This window comes from Globicephala melas, chromosome 13 (assembly GCF_963455315.2).
Source record: "Globicephala melas chromosome 13, mGloMel1.2, whole genome shotgun sequence".
Lineage (NCBI taxonomy): Eukaryota > Metazoa > Chordata > Mammalia > Artiodactyla > Delphinidae > Globicephala > Globicephala melas.
Genome location: NC_083326.1, coordinates 78,098,030 through 78,120,345, shown reverse-complemented (window position 1 = coordinate 78,120,345; position 22,316 = coordinate 78,098,030). Strand labels below are relative to the sequence as shown.

The 22,316-nt window shown below is 48.8% G+C and overlaps 1 protein-coding gene across 2 annotated transcripts in view; it reads left to right on the top strand.

Annotated features, from left to right (window-relative positions):
- The first annotated feature begins 4,813 nt into the window (after positions 1-4,813).
- Positions 4,814-22,316, top strand: part of NOS1 (nitric oxide synthase 1) — a 113,006-nt gene continuing 95,503 nt past the window's right edge. For both annotated transcript variants that reach the window (XM_030860411.2, XM_060310405.1), the window contains exon 1: positions 4,814-4,994. The gene's annotated coding sequence lies outside the window, so the exon portion shown is untranslated. The remainder of the gene's footprint in view (positions 4,995-22,316) is intronic.

Here is a 22,316-nt window from a genome sequence, read left to right as displayed (position 1 = left end):
TAGTGCTTCTTCTGCTCAGGCTACCTCTTTAAGCCTTAAAGGGCTGCTCCTTATTGCTTCCCCGTCAGAATCCTGCAAATGTCTACGAGGTGTTTGACCACTCGGCAGCCATCCCGGGGGCTGTGACACCCCCCATGCCTCCCGGGGGTTCCAGGCTCTCAGATAATCCTGTCTCTGTGCCCTGGCCCTGTTGGCCTGCCATCTCCCAGACACCCCCCCTCCCCAGGGCCGCAATGGTGACTCCTGAACTGGGAGCCATGACAGGGATCTGATGGGCCTCTGACAGGCTGTTGCCCTTGGATGAATTGCCAAACCTCCCTGGACCTTGACCTTCCTATGTGTAAAACGCCAGGGTTGGGGACAGCCATCTCCAAGGGCCCTGCCACAGTGCTTGGCCTCTCTAACTTTTCAAGACTGACCCACGGGCTCAATCCTTCACAAGCACATCTGACTGACTTCCCCAGCCAAGAACCCAGGGGCAGGATCGAAAGCTGAATTCTTTTCCAGAATCAGGAGCCCTGGGTGGGTAGGGTGCGCTAGGGTGGAGAGGGGTGAGGGACTACTTGGGGGAAGGGGAGCCATGTGCAGTGGGAGCAGGGGGGACACAGAAGAGGCACCCCTGGGTCTTCCAGCACCCCTGTGAGCCTTCAACTCAGGATGGAACAGCAGACCAAGGGGCATTGCTTGGGGATGGAGCTGTGTGTGGGATGACAAGGGGTGGACAAGGGCATATGGCCAGGAGGGTTTAATGACATAATGCACAGTTCGGTGTACAGCTGATGGCTAATAAGGGAGTTAAGGTCATCGCATAGCTGGGCCCCAGTAAGCTCTTCATCCATTTATTCACCAAACATTTTTTGGGTTTGGGGCTGGAGCAGAGGTTCTCACACTTGAGTGTGAATCAGGACCACCTAGAGAGTTTGTGCAAAACACAGATCGCTGGGCCCCAGTCTGAGTGTCTGGCTCAGCAGGTCTGGGGCAGGACCCAAGAAGTGGCACATTGAATACATTCTCAGGGCGATGCTGAGGCCTCTGGTCCAGGGGACACGCTCTGAGAAACACTGGCTTCCAGTGACAAATGAGACAGACCCGCCATGCCTTTGTGGAGCTCTTAACAGTCCAGCTGAAACAGTAAATATTCCGAAGTGTGTTGTGTTATGAAACACAACAGAGTGTGTGGGCAGGGCGCTGTGGGAGCTCAGAGCAGGGGCACCTCCAAAGAGGGGCTGTTTATGCTAAGACCTGAAGGCTGAGTAGAGCTGGCGGGGGAGTGCCGAGGTCTTGTTAAACACTTACTGAGTACATGCCAGGACCCGTCTCCCATTTCTCATCTATTCCTCCCAGTCAATGGGAGGGAGGCAGTATTAACCCCATTTGACAGATGAGGAAGTTGAGGCTCAGACAGGCAAAGGACCAGCCCAAGTTAATGGCGAGAAAGTAGCCCCAGTCTGTCTGTTCAGAGGACACCTGTCAGCTGCCACACCCCCTCTTCAGCTTCTGCCCCGCACCCCATGCCCCCCTCCCCTGGGGGAGCCCCCACCTTGACACAGATGCAGGGCCCGGCCAGCCGCCTTCTGCCCACTCACCCTGCCCAAGCCCTTCAAGTGTTTTCACTGCTGGGTGAATTCAGCAGATGCCTTTCGATCGCAGCCTATTGAATTAGCCCCTCTCTGCAGCCAAAAGAAGATAATTATGTTTTCATTAGCCCTGGATAATGTATTACCCCCTCGGTGGCAGCACATCGGCCAACCTCCTCCTTCCCTCCCCTCCCCGTGCCTGCGCCAGAGCCCTCTGCTCCCCTGGGCCCACCTCTAAGCTGCTGGGTGGGGACTGGTTAGGGTCCAGGGTGGCAGAGAGCGGGGAGAGGGGACCGCCTCTCTTCAGCTGGGAGAAGCCTTTTACGCACCCGCCGTCCACACAGGGATGGAGGGTGTGGGCCCGAGAGAAGATCCAAGAATGATTGTTATCATGGTGACCGTTTATGGAGCGCTTATTCTGGGCTGACCCCTGGATGGGTCTCAGCTGGTTGAGCTCAACAGCACTTTGTGGGGGGGGGGGGCATTATCAACATCTCCCCTGAACACCAAGGAGGTCCTAGTGGAATCAGGTTAGAGGCAAAGCCCGAGCAGCCTTTAAGCTGGAGAGACTTCAGAGGGTACCACGCCCGAGGAGCTTTCGGGGGACCATCCCTCCGCATAGTCCGAGGGCCACCACATAGCTATGAGGCTCTGGTCTTTTAGCACCAGTTTTTGAAGCCCTCTGGCACAAGCGAGGAGGGCTCCCAAACCCCAGACACTCCCCTACCCTCCCTGAAAGACAGCAACAACATCTTCACTCTTTCTCCACAAGGCAAAAGGGGAGTCGGGAAGAGCCCCACTTTGGGGTCAGTAGGACCGAGTTCTAATAGCTGTTTTTACCACCAATTAACTGGAGCAAGTCACTTTGCCTCTCAGAGCCTCCACTTTCCCGTCTGTAAAATGGGAATAAGTAAAAGCAATCATCCCTTACAATTTCTGTGATGAGTCAGTGCGGTATACCTATAAAATCCTTGGCTCAAGACTGGCAAAATGAAAGGTACTCAATACAAGATAGCCGTTATCCTTTCCGCTGCGACAACTAGTATGGTTACTAGTCCCCTTAATGCTAACGAAAGAACCAGAGTAAGCGAAGGGGAGTCTCTATCTGTCTTTCCCTCTTCCTTTCCCCTCTCTTTCTGCCTCTCTCTTCCTCTTTATCTCTCTCTGCTGATGTCTCTCTCTCTCTCTCTCTCTCTCTCTGTCTCTCTCTCTCTCTGACACACACACACACACACACACACACACACACACACACACACACACACACACACACACACACACACACACACACACAGGACTCCGGTTGTAACTGGCTCCTTCCCTGGTCTCAGAAGCCCATCTTCCCAAATCTCTGCCTCTGGAGAGCTGCATTACCGTGCTTTGCCCTCAATGGCGCCAGGACACCTGATGGCGAAGACAGAACTGGGGGAGTGGGGTTTCTGTCCCCCTCTCCCCAAACCCAGGCCAACTCTGCCTTCTGCGGGCACAGTCCAGCCTTGGCCCTGATCCCACCATCCTGTGGCTGCCCACCCCCTACGAGCCACCCTTCTCCCCATTAAGAGCTTTGGGATAGAAGGCACCCTGACCTGGGGCCGCCTCTGGCCCTGAGCCACACATGGGCAGGCACGCACAGGAGCTGTTTGGAGCAGGTGAACGGCCAGCCCAGTGGAAGAGCAGATTCTCTTCTTCTGGCTTCCTGATTTTCCCCAGTTGCCATGGTAATTGAGGGGAGCAGTGCTCTGAGTCTGACTCTGATACCACTGAAGCCCAGCGCTCAACTTTGAAATGTTTCAGGCAGGGGAAGCCGCGCCCAAGCTGGATGCTTCCCTGGGACGCCCCATCCAGCATGTATGTCCCTGTACTTGTTCTCATCATGGTTATTGTTACTTGGGGCTACTGTTTACTGAGCATTTACTATATGCCAGGCACTATGCCAAGAGCTTCACAGCATCACCTCATTGTTGGCATCTTCATAACGATCCCAGGCCCATTTCACTGCTGGGGAAACTGAGGCTCTGAACCTTGCACCGCGTGTCACAGTCAGGAGGTGGCAGAGCCCTGGGGCTGAGAGGGAATTTCTTGCGTCTTCCTTTCAGCGTGTTGAAGACAAACAGACCGCGGCACGCCCACTGCTCCAACAGCGGCTTCATTCTTTCCTCTCCCACCTCATCCCCCCACCCCTCTTCCTGCCCCCGAAGTCACACCCCCTTCTCCCGGTGCTTGGTGTGAAAGACAATTAGAAAAGCATTTATTAGTGACAGGAGGGGGGATTCCTCTTTGCCTCTTCTCTGCACTACTCAGCACCTGAGTGGGCTTGCTGCTGTACTCAGCAGGGCTGGGAGGGGGAAGATCAAGCCACCCAGAGCCAGGTGGGGGTGTGTGTGTGTGTGTGTGTGTGTGTGTGTGTGTGTGTGTGTGTGTGTGTGTGTGTGTGTGTGTGTGTGTGTGTGTGTGTGTGTGTGTGTGTGTGTGTGTGTGTGTGTGTGTGTGTGTGTGTGTGTGTGTGTGTGTGTGTCAATTCTCCTCTCTTTCCTTGGTTTTCCCCCACTTCCCCAAGAGTGTGTGAGCAGCAGCAACAGTGAAATGCAAAATCCTTTGCAATCTGCCCAGGAAAAGACAGCTTTTGAGCCGGGTTTATATGGTTACCCATATGTTAGGGCCCCTAAGAAAGGAAGGAGATCTTGCTTCCCTGCATCTTCCCCTCCTCCCAGCCCAGCCCTAGGCCTCTCTCACCTGCGGGTTTATCAGGCCACAGGTGAGCCTGTCCCCTCCATCCTTGCCCCTCTCCAGCTGCCAGGCCTAAGCGCTGCTCCAGGGAAGGACAGAACGAGGCAACATTCCCAGAACCGGCCGCCTCTCTCCCTGTCTGCCCACCCAAGAGCCGGGCTCAGATCTCAGGCTCATTGGGGCTTCCAGCGGCGCCGAGCGTGTCCCACTGTCCCATTAGGGAATGTTATCCCAGCACTGATGTAGAGGCAGAAATAACCAGCCCTGCCTCCTGTGGGGCCCTCTCTGCCCAAAGGGAGCTGCCCCCTCCAGGCTCCCAGAAATTGTCACGGGGTGTGTGTGTGTGTGTGTGTGTGTGTGTGTGTGTGTTTCCTGATAGAAAAAAAATGGAAATTGGGTTACATAAAAGATGTGTGCTTTGGAGCTCAGAGCGGCTCTTTTAATGAGGGTTGCGACGTCTCCCTCCCCACACCCATAAACCAGCCGGGTTGGACGTCACTGCTAATTTGTTTCAGCGATGATAGGATAAAGGAGGGACATTAAGAAATAAATTCCCCCTCGCGACCCTCGCTGAGCTCACGGCTCTGCCCCTACATATTTATGCCGCGTTTCCGGCCGCTGGGCGAGGAGCTACTTAGCCCCGCGGCTCCTCGGGGCAGCCAGGCGGCAAGCGGCTGCCGGGCGGACGGGGTGAGCCAGGGGCGCGCGCAGGGCGCCCGGCACTGCGCCGGGGAAGCCCAGGGCCTCCGTCCCGAACTTGGGTTCGCTGGGGCGGAGGGAGGGGAGGGGACCTGGGAGGGGTGGGGCTCGGGGAGAGGGGGCGGGAAGGGATCAGAGAGGCACAAAGCGGAGGGGAAGGGGGAGGGATGCGCGCGTCTCCTACCCAGAGGTGAGTGGGTGCGACTGGCGCCTTCCAGCCGCGCGGGGCGGCCGACCGGGAGGATCTGGAACCGGGAGCGCGGTGGCTGCGGACGCCCGGGGAAAGGAGGAGGAGGCGGCGGGCGGGCGGGTGCGCAGCGCAAGAGGCAGCCTCGGCGCTGCCCGGCTCGGCAGCAGGTGAGTTCTCGGCCCAGGCGTCCCGCATGCCCTCGCTGGCCGCTAGGGATCCCCCCGTGCTCGCGGGGAGGCGCAGGCTTTGCGCGCGTCCCAACTTGGTCCCGGCGGCCTCGATCTCCTCCCAGCAGGCAGCCCCAGGCCGGGGGCTCCGCTCCCGGCCGTTGTCGCGCCCGCCGCGCTCCAACTTTGCAGGGACCAGTGTCCCTCTTCCGCCGCGCGCTCGGCTCGGAGCTGCGGTAATGGCGGCCCCTTTGGGCACCCCGCGCTACCCCCTGCGGGCAGCCGGAGGCTGGGGGACGCCAGTCCCGGGGGATCGTTGCACCTGCCCAACCTCAACTTTCAGCTTTCCTCCGTGCCCGGCTCTCCTGAGGCACTGCCACCGCGAGCCCGCGGTAATGGCGGACTCTGGCATCGCTCGCCACCCTCGGTGGGGGGCCCGAGGCCGGGAGGGCTCCGCTCCTGGGAAACGTTGCTGCTCGCGCCTGGTTTCCAACTTTGCTAGGGCTCTTACTGCGCTCCCGGTAATGGCGGGACCGCCTGCACCTCTTACTTATTGCGTCCGGGCGGGATTGGGGTGCAAGAGCGCTGGCTCCTAGAACCTAGGAAAGTTGTGCCTGCTGCTCGAAGGAGGCTCTAGAGCTCCCGGACGGGCAAGGGGCACACTCTGCTGGAATTCGGGGCCGGACAGTGCACCACGAGTGGTGGGTTTACCGCCAGGTAGCCAAGGGTCGGAACAGGGTCCCCGTGAGATCCAACTTCCAGAGCCATCCGAGGGGTCCTTGGGCCCGAGAGTCCGGACGGGGTTCTCCGAACTGTGCTCTAGAGACCTCGAGACCCTCGCCTCCATCCCCAGGGCACTGCGGCCGGAGGGCTCCCTCAGACTGCGCCGTCTCGGGCGGCACGCAGAAAGGAGAGGCGCGCGCCCCGAAGGCAGTAGAGCGAGGGAAGGCAGCTCTGGAGTGATACCACTGGGTTCTAATCCTAGATTTACCGTTTACTTGCTATGTGGTCTTAAGTTAGTCCCTTTACTTCTCTAAGCCTCAGTTCTCTTGTCTGTAAAATGGGGGAAACAATACCTTTCTAGTGTGACTGTCATGGGGACCTCAAAAAATCACAAATGTGAAAGTACTCCCATAGCCCAGCTCAAACCCCAACTTCGGGCCCCAGAAGAGCACACGACTGTGAGAGACAGCATCCCTGGGCAGAGATGCGTGTGGCGCTGGGAGGGCACCCAGGACGCATCATCTGGCCTCTGGTGATCCAGAACCTTGGAAGAGAGAAGGAAGCAGCTGCCCCTCAGGCTGGTCCCCCAGAGGAATGAGGGAAAACTTCCCTCTTTCTTCCACGTTTCTCTAATTGGTATTGGGGCAAACATGTTGTGTTCACAAAGGTGCAAGGGAGCATTGATTTTCCTCATTGTTGTTTTATTTTATTAACATCTTTATTGGAGTATAATTGCTTTACAATGGTGTGTTAGTTTCTGCTGTATAACAAAGTGAATCAGCTATACATATACGTATATCCCCATTTCTCCTCCCTCTTGCGTCTCCCTCCCACCCTCCCTATCCCACTCCTCTCCCATTGTTATTTTGAACTTAAGATAAAACAAGGAAGGGGCCTCTTGTGCCCCAGCCCGAAGCAGTCATGTCCATTCTCCTCTGCCCTCAGGATCTCAGATTTGAGAAGCCTTGGCATGTAACCAAAGGGAGTCGTTCTGTCCCACCATTTCCACCACCACCATCCCAGTCCTTTCCACCCCAATCCTTTCCACCAATCCAGTTTCTGGGAGCCCCCGAAAGAGTGCACAACTTCGTGCCACCTCCAAGGTGCTGTTACACACAAGGTGTCCTTGGAACACCCCCAGGAATACTTTCAAACCTCCCCAGGTCACCAGCACAGCAATCTGAATCCCATTTTGCAACTTTGGAAACTGAGGCAGGGCAAGCCAAGCGACCCACTCATAGCCACCTACCTGGTAAGTGGCGCAACTGGAGACCTCAGTCCCAGTTTTTAGTTTCTTAATGTGGAGGGTTTTGCCACATCTGGGCACGGAAGCAGTCTGTGCTCCTGCTTCAGCACCCACAGCCTCATTTCCTGCTACGTCTGCACGGCTGGAGGCCACGCCAACAGTCAGGGACATGACTGTGTCTCCAGAAATTGTGAGTTCCCCCAAAGGCCCAGCCATGTAGGGAAAGAGCAGGCAGCATCATGGTAGAGAGATCTGGTAAGGACCCCTGCTTGAAGCCAAGCTTAGCTCACTCCATTGGCTGTGTGACCCCTGGCTGATCACTTAACCTATCTGAGCTTCAGTTCCATTATCTGCGAAACAATAACTTCCACAAGGGGTTGTTTTGAAGATTTTGTGATAACGTATGTGAAAGGTGGTCTGGGAACAATACTTTTATGCCAAGATTGGTGATTATAGAAGAAAGAGAACCCAGAAGGGAAGTCTTCTGTGGTACCATTTGGGGCCGGTAGTGTGGACGTGGTTTCTAGATCAGCCTGCCGTTTGCTTGCTCCTCCTGCCTCTTTGTTTTCCCCAAATGGCCAAAGCCAGCCCTCCCTACCCACCCCCAGCCCCCGCAAAGGCTCTATCTTCCCTGGGGAAGGACCTCACCAGAAAGGCTGAGAGGCTAGGGGTGGTATAGTTGGGTAGGCTGCTGTCTGAGGGTCTCTGCAGCTGAGCCACAGGGAGCTGTCCAAGGTACCAACTGGAGAGTTATCCAAAAACTTTCCCACCCACTGGTGGGGGTGTTAATTTCCTAGGATGCAGGAAGACTTGGGGGTCAGTTCATCTGCCTGTTGTGAACACACACAGGTCTGGCTGTGTTGCCTTCTTGGGTGTATGTTCTGGAATGTCTTATGACAAGACTCACTAGGTTGCCTGTCACTCAGGTTCTTCGGTCTGTGCATACCTTGGTGAGCCTTGGAATGTGGTTGAGAGGGGCAGGCAGCAATCATGACCATTAGAACTGGGGCTTTTTCCTGTGAGCAGTCAGAATACTCAGCAGTTGAATCTGGCGTTCCGAGAGCAATTTTCATCGGGTCAGTTTGCGTAAAGGGGCATGCTTCCCACCCCCGGTCAGTGTGGGTTTATGTAGTTAACAACACAAAAGCTGCAACCACCATCAACATGACCACTGCCCTCATTCTAATACAGGATAGCTTTGGGGTATATCTAATCTGGCAGATGCCAAACATCAGCCCAGTGGACCATCAACGTCAGAATCCACAAAGAACTGGTCAAAAGCAGAGGCACCAGGTCCTACCCCAGGGCTAATGAATCAGTGTCCCCAGGGGAGACTTGAAGTTTCTGTATTTTTAACAAGACTTCTGCATGAGATTCTAATGCCCTCAGCTCTTGTCCAGTACCCTTAGTTTACAGCAGGAGAACCCAAAGCCCAGAAAAGGTACATGACTTGCAGAAAGTCACGCAGCACGGTATTGTCAATGCTAGGACAGAACCTCAGTGTCCTGGCTCTTTGCCCAGTGCCTGTTTATGATAACGCCACATTTACTTCAGTGTAAAGAATCCCCATAGATTCTGTACTGAAAGGAAATTTAATTCCATCTCTTTCCTGGTTGTTATCATAGGTTGGAGAAACTGTTCAGGAAAGACTGAGCGTGATTCCACCCACCTTCACCTTGCCGCACATTAAGACCCGAGTCCTCATCTAATGTTGGGCATTAGCCCCTTTGATTGATCCGTCTGTCCTTTCAGAGAGGAAATTCCTTTTTAAATTGACCTAATGGGTATAACTTTAGGAACCAGGTAATCACAGGGGCTAATAAACCCTGTCTACTTATCATTGATTTCACCAAAGCCATTGGTTTGGGCTCATTTCAGCAGCCAAGTCAGCCCCCTCCCAACCTTTGCAAGCCCTACGTATGTTTATGCTGCTCTCATGTCCATTCCTAGGGAAGTAGAATGATGAGCAGGACCCTGCAATGCTGGAAAATTGAATCCACATGAGTCGATCAAACGAAAAGGATCTATCGACAGAAAATGCCCCTGAGTCCACAATAAAAGTGTAGCTGACAGGGTTCAGCAGACATGGGTCTCGGCATAGTTGTATTTACCAATGAGCGGCCAAAGATGAGCAGCAGTTATGTGTGGCTCTGCAGCAGACGTCAGCGCATTTGTCAAAGATGTGATGGTGAGTGTTAAATGGCAGACCCAGTGCCGGGCCCCCAGGGCAGGCGCTCGGATTAAAGTGTGAGCCCTGCTCTGAAAAGCCTGCAGCCTGGTCGGGTAGTGGGCGCCAAACAGACCCTATCCCAGGCTTGAAGTCTCGACAAGAGAGGTAGAGGCGAAATGTTGCTGCGGATGGGTGACTGGAGGTATCAGGGAAGACTTCACAGAGGAGGTGGCATCAGAACTGGTAGCCCTCTGATTTGTAGCACCCTCTCAGTGACAAGGTCTCCGATGCTGAACTGGGTCAAGTGCAGCCAGGTTGAAAGGCAGAGCACGCACCGGAAATCAAACGAGGATGTCCTCTGGGGAAGCATCTGACGCCAGGCTCGGGCACTTGTGGATTGTGACTCGGGGTGAGTGAGTGAACCTCTCTGAACCTCAGGCATGTCATCCACTAAACGGAGATTATAACTGCTGTATGGGGTTGCTAGAAGGATTCAGTGAGATAGTGGAAATGTGATTCTGGAAAGGAGACAGACAACATCAGGCCCGTGTCAGTGATCAGAACAAAGAAAAGAAATGCAAAAAAAGAGAGACCCGTTAGTTAGCCAGCTCATGTGGGCCATGCCCCTTCCCCTCAATCAGCCCTGATTTTCTATCTGTGAAATGAAGGAGCTGGCATTCAAGGGCAACTCCATTCGGAAATGTGCAGGTATGTTCTATCTCGCTGGTACAGGGTTTGCGTTTCAGTTTGGTTTGGTTTGGTTTGGTCGTTCTTCTTGTCTTTAGGTCACAGGCCCCCACCATTAAATACTGTTTGTCACTTGCCTACTTTGAGACATTTCAGTTTACAACCCCTGGACTCGCTTCCCTCCAAGGTTTTTTCCACCTTACATTCTATGCCTCGCCAGAGATAAACATTCGCCCCATTCTTGTCCATCAGCGGCATTCGTGATTTCTGCCGACAGTTCCTAAAGAAAAAAAAAAAAAAAGTTGCTCTGTTAGGATTGAAAACAGATGCCCTTTGCAGGGGCAAAGTCTCCATTTCCAGCCTGGGCAATGTTTTCTTTCTCCTCACCTCTGGTTTGCATATTCCGTCACCTACCATCATTAGACCACCTCTTCTCAAATGGGATCCCCAGAAAACACAGACCTTCTTTTTGGTCATGCAAGATGCTTCTGGAGTCCTGGGCTAAAGGCACCTGAAAGAAATTCCATAGATTTTCAGGGGTTCCTAAAAAGTGCCTCAGCTTCTGCCAGGAACCTTTGCCCACCAGCATTAAATAACACTCAGGAATTTCTTATTTATTCAAAGCCTGACAGCTAAATTGCTACCGTGGGGATTAAAGAAGTGAGCCTTTCTGGGACCCGTTTGCAGGTTGACATGAGGAAGGGAGCTTGTGAACTCAAAAAGCTTGCCCAACTGCAGATAGTATTGAGCAGACAGTGTTTCTCAGCTAAAGGATTTCTTGTCATGAACAAGGGTCAGGGCAGGGCTTCCCTGGTGGCGCAGTGGTTGAGAGTCCGCCTGCCGATGCAGGGGACACGGGTTCGTGTCCCGGTCCGGGAAGATCCCACATGCCGCGGAGCGGCTGGGCCTGTGAGCCATGGCCGCTGAGCCTGCGCGTCCGGAGCCTGCACTCCGCAACAGGAAAGGCCATAACAGTGAGAGGCCTGCGTACCGCAAACAAAAAAAGAGTCAGGGCAGCTGCTTCTTCATCTAACAAGAGCTCCTAGCTCTGGGCCAGAGCCCATAGGACAGGGTGGGGCAGAAAGAAGTGGAAGACACTGTCCTTACCCTCAAGCAGCTCCTGGCGTCCAAGAAAGGGATCAACTTGCCATGAGTAGAATGCAACGGGCAGGTGGTGTGAGCAACCCATCCTATTTGGTCATTGAAACAGCCATGTGGATCGCGTTGTGCTGTATTTCATTCCAGGAATTTTAAGCATAAAAACGTAACCAGGTAAATCAGAATATGGATAAATCAGAATCGTACTCTGTAGCCACTGACCTATTTTGGGCAGGTTTTTCTCTTTGATTTTTTTGAAGCAGTCTCTTCGCTCTGGAATATTTGGTAAGGAAAATGAAAAACAATTATATTCATGTACCAAGATTCAGGTAATGAAAAGAGTCAATAACATCTCTGCACTAGTTTATTAAGTTAAGTCTTAGTCGAAAAGACCTTCATTTGTCATTTCTCCCCGAATATCACGGTGGTAACTGAACTGAAATCCCTTGATTTCTCACAGTGTGTGCTCTTAAAGGATGAGACTGGTTGGATTTTGGGGCCTGATAGTTTTGTTTTTGTTGATTATTTTTAAACAAACATGCAGAACTCCTACGTGCACAAAAATGTTGTTTCTTTAACTGCTGTTTTCAATGCCCAGGGTTTCTTGGGGGTATCTTCTTTAAGACTTGCCTTCAGAGATTATATTTCTTTCTGAATCTCCCTACTGGTGCTATTTCATTGGACTTTTAAGAGTTCATTGGCTTTTCAGAAACAGCAAGAAGGCATTGGGAGCCATATTTTATGGTTAAAACTGGAGGTTACGTTGAATGAAATCACGTGGTGATTTTGTTCGGAGGAGGGCCCCTTTTAAGAACAATATTGTGTAATCAGACTGGATTTCTTGTCTGGTTCTAAACCGGTATCTAAGTCAAGCAGCCCTCTGCATTTCATCTTGGAAGTCTTATGACGGGAACCAGCCACAAAGCCAAAAATCTTCCCGTTCAAGAACCCCCTGACAGCCTGTTTCTGTGCAGTAGATTGAATTTTCTCTCCTGAGCGGTGGGGATTAGATTTACTACTTCAGTTGCCATTGTGCAAAACACAACCTTAGCTGAATAGTTGGTGAAATGTGCAAGAATCTTAGGTGTAATGATGGTGCTGTGAGTTTTGTTTAGGACATGCATGCTTAAGAATTTAGGGCTGAAGCATTATGATGTCTGCAAATTATTTTCAAATGGTTCAGTGCAAAGATGATAGATAGATAGATAGATAGATTCGTAGAGAGATGAGAGATAACAGAGGTAAATATATAGGTAGGTGGGTAGTTGGATAGATAGATAGATAGACAGGTAGATAGAGTCAAAGAGAGAGATTGTGGATGGATGGATGGATGGATGGATGGATGGATGGATGGAATGATGGATGGGTGGATGGATGGATGGATGGATGGATGGAATGATGGATGGGTGGATGGATGGATGGATGGATGGAATGATGGATGGGTGGATGGGTACAACAGACAGGGCAGATATGGCGAATGCTAATAACTGTTGAATATAGTTGGAAGTTTATAGATGTGATTGCATTATTCTGTTAAATTTTCTGTATTTAAATATTTCAAAATAAAAAGTTGGGTGGCAAGGATAGCTTTAGTTAGACTTTCTTCTGTATTAAAATTTCCCATGTTTCTTAAGAGAATAATATTCAGCCTCCCCATCTCTATCTCCCCTCCCCCCACACACATATACACACATGCACACGTACACGCCCACCCACACACTCATAAGCACCTCTTTTCCTGGAAGAAATAATCCAGCAGTTTAGCAGAATGTCACTGTTTTCCATGGCAGCCTTTCTTTACATTTTCCCCTCAGCATTTCAATTAGAGCTGTGAGTCACTGTGCTTTATGAAGGCTGGTGACAATGTCATTTACAGCTGTTTAGCATCCCAGTCGAGCCCTCTTCCACGGTGCTCATTACATCAGGGGCAGTGAGCAGTGAGCAGGTGACAGTTCCCTCTGTCAACAGCAGAGCAGGCTCCAGGCCTCTTGAGGAACTGAGAAATGAGCTTGAGGGTTTGTCCCTGGAATATCTTCCAAAGTTGCCTTTTCCACCACTGGCTTTGCAGCCGGGGCACACCTGAAGGTGTCTGAGCTCCGAAGGGTGACTCAGACCTGCAGCTTTGGCATCCTTCTTAGTGTCAGCAAACTTTCCTCCCAGGCACGGGGGTCTGACTTGCCATGACATCAGCTCTTGAACGTATCAGCTGCCTCTGGACGTGAGGGGATGCAAAGGAGGCAGGATGCTGGCCAAGCTGGATTCGAATCCAACCCCTAGCACTCGCCCTGTAACCTTGGGCAAGGTATTTAATCTCTCTCGAAATGTCCTTTTCCTCTTCTGTAAACAGGAGTATGACTCCACTTCACTGGGTTCTTGGAAACATTCAATGCTTGACTCATACTGGGTGCTCTGTACGTTTATTAGTAAGGATGAGGACGGCCAGTAGGGTAATTCACTTTAGACCTGCTATGCCCTTGACCGTAGCATCGCTTCTGATATTCCTCATCCCTAGAGCAGTGGGGATGAAGATTTATCAGACAGGGTAACAGGAAACAGAAGGTACCTGCAGCAGTGATACTTTATTCCAAGAGAATTTAATAAAGGAATTACTTAAGGACATGGTTTTAGGCCCCAAGAAGGGAGGGTGAAGTGTCCAGAAACTAGCAACAAGAGGAGTGAGGACCACCCCAGGCCTGATGAAGTGGGGGGAGGGTACAGTGTTCCTGAAGCCCTTTGGACCGTGGGATGGGGTTGCAGACACTGCGGGGGCGAGGGGTGTCCCAGCAGCAGCTGTGCTCACACAGAACTGCAGACCTCTCTGGACCACAGCACTAAGACGGGAGGGAGCAGCCTCCCTCTCCTCCTTCTGTCCCATCTTGCCGGTGCCTCAAATTGGAGGCCTCCAATCGAAAGCCAGAGGGCAAGGAACCTATTGATACCCATAGGGGCCAGCCTCCTCCTGGAGCCCAGATAAGTTTGGAGAAGAATGGAGAATAGATCTGGGAACAAAGGATGGAGAACAAGCAGCACAGACAAGGCAAAGAGGAAGAGCTTGCTGATAATCGTCAATAAAACCCAGCTCAAGGGCTTCCCTGGTGGCGCAGTGGTTGAGAGTCCGCCTGCCGATGCAGTGGACGTGGGTTCGTGCCCTGGTCCGGGAAGATCCCACATGCTGCGGAGCGGCTGGGCCCGTGAGCCATGGCCGCCGAGCCTGCGCGTCCGGAGCCTGTCCTCCGCAACGGGAGAGGCCACAACAGTGAGAGGGCCGCGTACCGCAAAAGGAAAAAAAAAAAAAGCTCAATTCATTAGCTCTGAACAGAAAGATGCTTCTCTGATCTGGGTTGTGCTGGAGTGTCTTCAGTTTTCTGTAGGATCCTTATGAAATCCTCAAAATGAATCAGGCATTTGCTTTCATTTCCAACATTGAAATATATCCCTAGGTACTTTGAGGAAATGGGACTGAGCATTAGAAAATCAAATGAACAGTGCCAGGGCACTGAGACTGAACCAGCAGATTGTAGGGTAGAGTCCTGGCTCAATAAAGCATCCGGTCTATCGAGGAGACTTGTTGAATAAGCTGCTGAAATAGGTTCAGTGTTCAGTCAACAAGTAACTGGTTTAGTGTCTGGTGAACTTTCATTCTGTGTTGTTCTGAGCGCATGTCTGGGGGCAGTGGGCGGCTGTGTCATATCAGCCAGATGTACATATTGTGAAAATAGGAGAAGTTTATGAATACCAAGCAAGGCATTCTAGTGGTGGTACCCCAGGGACCCTGAGATTTTTTTGCACCTTCAAGGACTGTAGTAGATTAAACACGGAGGAAGTTTCTTGGTGAAAGTAATGTGCTGTTGTTGAAAGAGTCCTGGGGTGAGAGCTGGGAGTGTCAGGTCGCTCCAGCAAAGATACTAACCCTGGCCAGCGTTCTTCACACATTTGTTGAGGACCAGGTACTATGTTAAGTGCTGGGGTCACATAAGCACAGATTTTCCAAAACGTGGTAGATACTCCACTGGTGGTACCCATGTATTTATTGAGGTAAAATTTATGTAACATAAAACTCGTCGTTTTAAAATATACAATTCAGTGGCAGTTAGTATGTTCACAATATTTTACAACCATCACCTCTATCTAGTTCCAAAACATCTCATCATCCCAATAGGAAACGCCGTACCCATTAAGAATTGAAAACAATTGTTCAAACAAAGCTTGAACACACATGTTCAAAGCAACGTTGTTCACAGTAGTCAAAAGGTGGAAACCACCCAAATGTCCATCAACGGATGAATGGATAAACAAAATGTGGTCCATGCATACAATGGAATATTATTCAACTGTAAAAAGGAATGAAGTACTGATACCTGCGACCACACAGATGAACCTTGAAAACATTGTGCTAAGTGAAAGAAGCTAGACAAAAAAGGCCACCTATTGTAGGCTTCCATTTATATGGAATGCCTGGAACAGGCAAATCCATAGAGACAGAAAGCAGATAGGGAGTTGCCAGGCACTGAAGAGAGGGGGCGAAAGAGAGAGACCGCTTCACTGGTACCCAGTTTTTTAAACGTTTTATTTGGAAGTAATTTTAGACTTATAGATAGAAAAATTGCAAAATAGTACAATGATTTTCTTTATTATCCCTTATCCAGCATCCCCTAATGTTATCATCATTCGTAGCCATAATGCAGTTATCGAGAGCAGGAAATTGACAATGGAATAAGAGTATTAACTAAACAACAGACGTTATTCGAATTTCACCACTTTTTCCACTAATGACCTTTTTCTGTTCCTGGGCCTTATCCAGGATTCCATGCCGCTTTTAGTGCGTTATTTCTCTTTAGTCTTCTCTGATCTGTGAGAGTTTGTGACTCTCTCCTTTCCTGTCATGCATTTGAGACTAGAAAAGATTACTGGTCAGTTACTTTCTAGAATGTCCCTAAATTGGAGTTTGTTCAGTGTTTTCTCATGATTGGAGCAGAGCGGTATCCATTTTTCAAATTTGCTCATTAAATATTGTCTTGGTAATAGAAAAATGTAGCTGGCACCTTCGTACCATGATTTCATGGGTGCTCTTCCTTTGGGTGAAGCCATGGTGTGTACTTAAGGGAAAAATGTGTCAACTTTAAGGAAAAATAGTAAATAAATAATTGCACAGTATGAGACCGGGGTACGGCACAAAGATATGAAGGTGGCAAGACCAGTTGGCGGAACATGATATTATTTCATGGAACCGTCACGAGAGCCCTGCAAGTAGATGCTATTAATATTTGCCATTTTCCATATGAAGAAATAGAGGTGCAGAGATGCTAAATGTCATGCCCAAAGCCACAGTCAATCACTGGCAGAGTCAGGATTTGAACTCAGGACCTACAGTCTTAACCATGACGTTCCCCCATAAGCCTTTCTTCCCACCTCTGTGATGCCAGCTAAGGTGCTGTTCACGGTGACATCCTTCTCTTTTTCTCTGTGATTTTATTTCAGGGGAAAATTTGCAGAGCTCTGTCCAGTAAGGCTGCATCAGGTGGGGTAAGGCTGAAGCAGGTGGGAATGTGTCACTCAGTGCCGAGGAAGGGATGCCTTCTAGGGGCTTACCAGGTGTACTGGGACAACAGGAGATAAAGACCCAGCCAGCTCAGGTAACCGAGGTGGAGTCACTAAGGAAAACCTGTAGGATCTGGGACTGTGTATTCCCTCCAATTGGAGGAAGGAGGCTGGTTTCCACTCAGATCTTGTTGGAATGAGTAGGCACAGACTGGCTTGACATAAAAAGCTCCATTTAGAGAAAAAGGTGTCACTCCAGGAAGGGTTTTTGTAAAAATACCAGGTTAAGAGAAGAAGCAGATACGGAGTTAAGGATGACTGTTGTGTGAAGCTCAGTAGCTTTAACCCGGAGAAATGAAGACAGGGTAAGGGTCAGCCAGAGGGCAAATGCTGGGACAGATGCAGAGAGCTCTCAGGAAGGTGGGCATCCCATCAGACACCTGGACCAACTGGGAGCACCCGTGACAGGACCCAAATCACTGAGCACATCTGCCCCTTCATTGAGCAGGTTCTAAATGTGACCTTCCTTGTCTCTCTTTAAAACTCACTATCTAGCAGGGTCCCACAGGTATTTAGGGTCCCACAAATACCTACAGGGTCCTGGCAAGAAACAAATGAGTGAGGGGGCTGCGTGGGGGCTGGGGGGAACTAGAGAGCTCATGCCCTATGGAAAGGGGGCATCACCTCTCACTCCAGCTGTTTGCTGACGTTGAGGAATGCAGACCATGTATGAATGCACCTTCCAATAACCTAAGAAAGCCAGAAATTTGTCTTTCATGTGAAACTTACAGTCATCTGTATGCCTGTGGGCTGTTGTTTGTAAAATCTGACCAGAGCCTTTTTGAAGCAAGTGATATTCTGGCTCTGAAGTAGACAATCTTGTGCAGAACGGTTTATAGTTGGGTGGAAATTGAAATTTCATTTGAAATTGCCATTTTTGTAGGTCACAGAATGGTTCAATATCTGCAGTTGTACATGGTTCAACCTGATATTACCACACTCCCTGGACTGAAGTGTTCTGGTTGAAGCTTCATTCGACTGCAAAAATGTAACACAGGCATTTAGCGGCAAACCGGACCAGTGTTTCACTCGGAGGTCTTCTTAAAAATGCAGGTTCTGATTTGTAGGTCTGGGGTGGGGACTGAGACTCTGCATTTCTAACCAGCTCTTAGGTGATGTCTGTGGTCCATGACCACACCTTACATAGCAAGCCATTAGACCATGGCCATCATTGGTGATTTTAGAAGCTCCACTGAGATCCCCCCTCTTCAGCTCTCCTTTTCCTAAATCCAAGTGCTGTTACCCAAATATGTGAAGCCTCATTTATTTCTTCTTTCATTTGTAGTGGGCTATTTATCACTTCTCTGCAATAGATAAGAAGTGAACCAATCCCAGCCCTGCCTTTCTTCCTGGCAACCACCAGCTGGAATGGCCCTCTAGATATGGCATGGGCTCTCCAGTTCCCCACCATCTCCACCAGTCCCTCTCACCTCCCGCCTGGGCTACTTCATTCAATAGCTCTAGACTTGGAGATTGAGACTTTGACATATTGAGCACCTACTGTGTGCCCAGCAGTTTGCTGTGCATTGAGGGTCCAACCGTAAACCAGGGAACTGTGATCTCTGTCTTCAAGGTGCGTACATTCTCATAGTTCATTAGAATAACCCTTTCTGAGAACAAAGTTGTTACTCGATAAAAGCTGGGTAAATGAAGGAGTTGTAGCAGGGGTCTCTAGTATGATAGTCTTAAGTTTTATTTTCTTTTAAGAACTACATTATCACTTATGGCTGCCTTTAAGCAACACTAAATAAACTAGCTTTTTATCCTAATTATGAAATTGATCTATAATATTTACCTTGACAAGCAACTAGTATGGGGTCTGTGGACCCCTACAGGTCTCTGGGATATCTGAAAATCCTAGAATTATATGCACATCTTTTATGACAATTTGCCCCTAACCCCCACCTATCGGGGTATCCTCAGACCCCCCGTTATCAATCCTGAAGAGGTGAATAGTAATTGGGGACGGTTCACCAGGAGGGGACGGATGAGGAGAGAGTTGACTCCTTGGGCTTATTTTGAATAATCAAGAAACGGTATAGCCAGACAGAAAGGGCATGTACCAAGAAGGCTGCAGCTGACATCCTGAGATTAGCACTGCTGTTGAAAACAGGTCCCTGAGAAACTTTCCTAATTTCACAGGGAAGGCAAGGAAAATGAGCATGTAACCTGAGTTTGAGAAGAAATCATGCAACAGACCTGAATCCTAGTTCTGACTCTAAGAACTTTGGGCAAGTTCTTCCCCATCTATGAGCCTCAAACTCCTCATCTGTAAAATTAAGATTAATCCAGTAACTTCTACTCTTATTGCTTATTGGGTCAAGGAGTGCTTAGAAAATCGTATTAATGCTATGGGCCCCCTCCCCATATAAATTCACATATGCACTAATTGTGTGCACTAAAAGTTTTGCACACAATTCCAGGATTTTCAGGGATTCCTGAGCCCTGTAGGGGGCCCATAGACTCCATATTATGAATCATTGGAATGGAAAACTCCTAGAGTCCCTTTCAACTTCCAATTACTAAAGTTATAGCTGGTGATCAGGCCAGCTGAAATAAAAATACACAGTAGTACCTGGAAAGTGATAAAAGCAAAGACTTTGAGTTGTCGTTATTTGTAGGTGAAGTGATTGCTTAAAAACTCTGAAACTGAACATTCTTGTGGCTAAAATAGAGTTTAATATTTCTTTTAAAGCAAAGATTTTTGAGTTCCCACACACTTGGTTTGAATCCCTGCCATTGACACTAGCTGGATAAACTTCTATGACTTAATTAACATCTTTGAGCCTCAGTTTCAACACCTATAAAATGGGAATAATAATGTCATGTCCTTCATATGGTTGTTGCAAGAATGAACTTAAATAGTTCAATAAAGTTCTTACATATAAAAATGTTCATAATATTAGGTTGAACTCTAGGAAAGTGGAGAATTTGATCATTTACAAAACTGCTAATTCCATATATTTCAACCTAATTAATAAAAATTTAGTAAAAGATATTGCTTTGATAGCTGATCATTTATTCAGTAAATATTTTTTCTGTGTTTACTAGGTGCTAACATATTCTAAGAAGAGAGTCAATTACATCTTTCAATTCAAAGCACACCTATCTGCCTTAGAGTTAAGTGACCAGCAGATGTATACCAAGCTCATACCTCCTTTGGTGAATTGTTTTCCCTCCTGTCCTTGACCCTTGGCCCTATGTCCATGCTAATACAGGGTAACTGCAAATGCATGTAGCCAATCTGAGAGTCTTGATCTTTTACTTAAGTTTAAACCATTTACATTTATTGTTATTACTGATGTATCCAACATATGTGAGTTATTCCTGCTATTGTAAGTTTGTGTTTTCTACTTAATGTATTCTCCCTTTGCTGAAATTCATTTTTAATTGATTCAAGCCTGTGTGGATGCTGTGATCTATTTACAAGGAACTTTTGAGTTAAGGGAGCGGATATTATCACTCCTCCCTTAAAATAATCATTCTTACTTCTTCTTCCTTCCATGAGCACCTTTTGCCCTCCTCTTGACCCAGCTTCCCTGCACCAGAGGCACCCAAAGATGCCAGGCATGAGGAGAAACTTGGTTGAGTGTCCATTACCAGTGAGTTGCTATTTGGAGGATACTGTTCTTGATGTCCTCCTAAAAATAAAGACTCAACATTACCATTGCAGTTGACATTTACAGTTTACAAAGCACTCTTTCCAGCATCCGTCTTGTTTAATCTTCACAAAAATCTTGGAAGCAGTTGTTATTACCTTTTCAATTTCACAAAATGAAATTGAGATTCAAAATATTAAAAATGACCTGCCCCAGATCAAATACCCAGTAAATGGCACAGCTGGGGAAATGAGCCAAGTCAAGTCTATTTGCTGTAATCCCCCTTAATTCTCAGAATTAAGGAAGTAATGGCATCAGGAAATGTTGACTCTTGAAATATACTAAACTAAATTATTTATTACTACTCAAGAAGGACAATTCTATCAAGTGAGTTTCATTCATTCTTATCCTTTCTTTCATCCCATCATGTTCTATCTGCTTGTAGAAACCAGAGCTGGAAAGTCCTTCTGGACTTTTCCTTCTTTCTAACCCCAGACATCAGTCACCAAATTTTGTTGACGCAACCTCCTAAATATCTCTTAAATCTACCCACTTTCCTCCTTCCTCCCTTTCACTACCCTAATTCTAACCACCATCATCTCTCATCTCTGGCCTGCAGCAGCCTCCTAACTGAGCTGCCAATAGCCAGCCTTGCTTTTCCATCCATTTTCCATCCAGCATCTTAATAAAATCTAAATCTAACCACAGAACTTCTTTTCTCAAATCCCTCCGGCATTTGCCATCGCTATAAGAATAAAGTCCAAAATCTTTAACTTGACTCTCAAGAGACTGTCATGATCTAGCTCCTGAAGATCTCTCCAGCTTTGAAAGATGTTGTCTTTCTTCTCCAACCACAGTGGACTTTGCCCAGTGCCTCAAACCTGCTCCCTCCCACCTCTAGTGCCTTCTCTCCTCCACTTTTGCACCCCTTCATCTGGCCAACTCTGTATCCTAACTCTTCTTCCAGGAAGCCTTCCTTGACCACCACCTCTCAGACTATGTTAAGTGTTCTGTCCATGCTCCCATTAGCACCCTGTATTTCCACTTTGTTCTACTCACTATACTTGTCACTAATATCTCTCTCTACTCCCTGCTTCACCCCTGGCTTGGGAGATCTGAGGGTAGGAATGCTGTCTGTATTGTCTATTCTTACTTCCCAGTGCCAAGCTCCTTGCCGACCCAGCTGGGAGCTATGTAAGGGTTAATGAATGAATAGGTGATGTGAATGAAAAAAAAAAGGAAAGAAGAGAGGAAGGGAAGGAGAGAAAAGGGGAAAGAAAAAGAAAGTAAAAGAGGGTAAGTTTTATCAGGGGTAGAATATATGTGCCATCTCCTTGTAATGACTCTTAAGAACTGTTTCAGAGACCGCTGGTAATATGTTTCCTTTTTATAGTAATGAGGCCACCCTCTTGGTCATGATTATGTTCACATATCTGGGCTGAGATACTTCATTTTCCTCGAGGTGTCATCTAAAAGTAATAGGAGCACCATGCACTTTACATGGATTATCCCATCAAATGTTTTCCCATTCACTTAGCCCCTGTAACTTATTGCTTCTGCTTGACAGATAAGGAGTCTGAGGCTAATACATGGTAGAGGAGGGTCACAAACCCTTGTCTTTCCAGCTTCAATGCACATGCCTTCAACCCCTACATGACACTTAAGGTGATGTGGTGTGTCTGTCAAGAGTGGGGGCAAAGGTACATCTGCGAGGATTTTTGTGCCACTGAGGGGGTCCGTGGATGGAAAGAACTTAAGAACCTTCACCCCAAACCCTGGAATTTTCTGTCTGTGGGATGGATATAGTGCTGTACAGCTAGCTGAACTAGTTCATA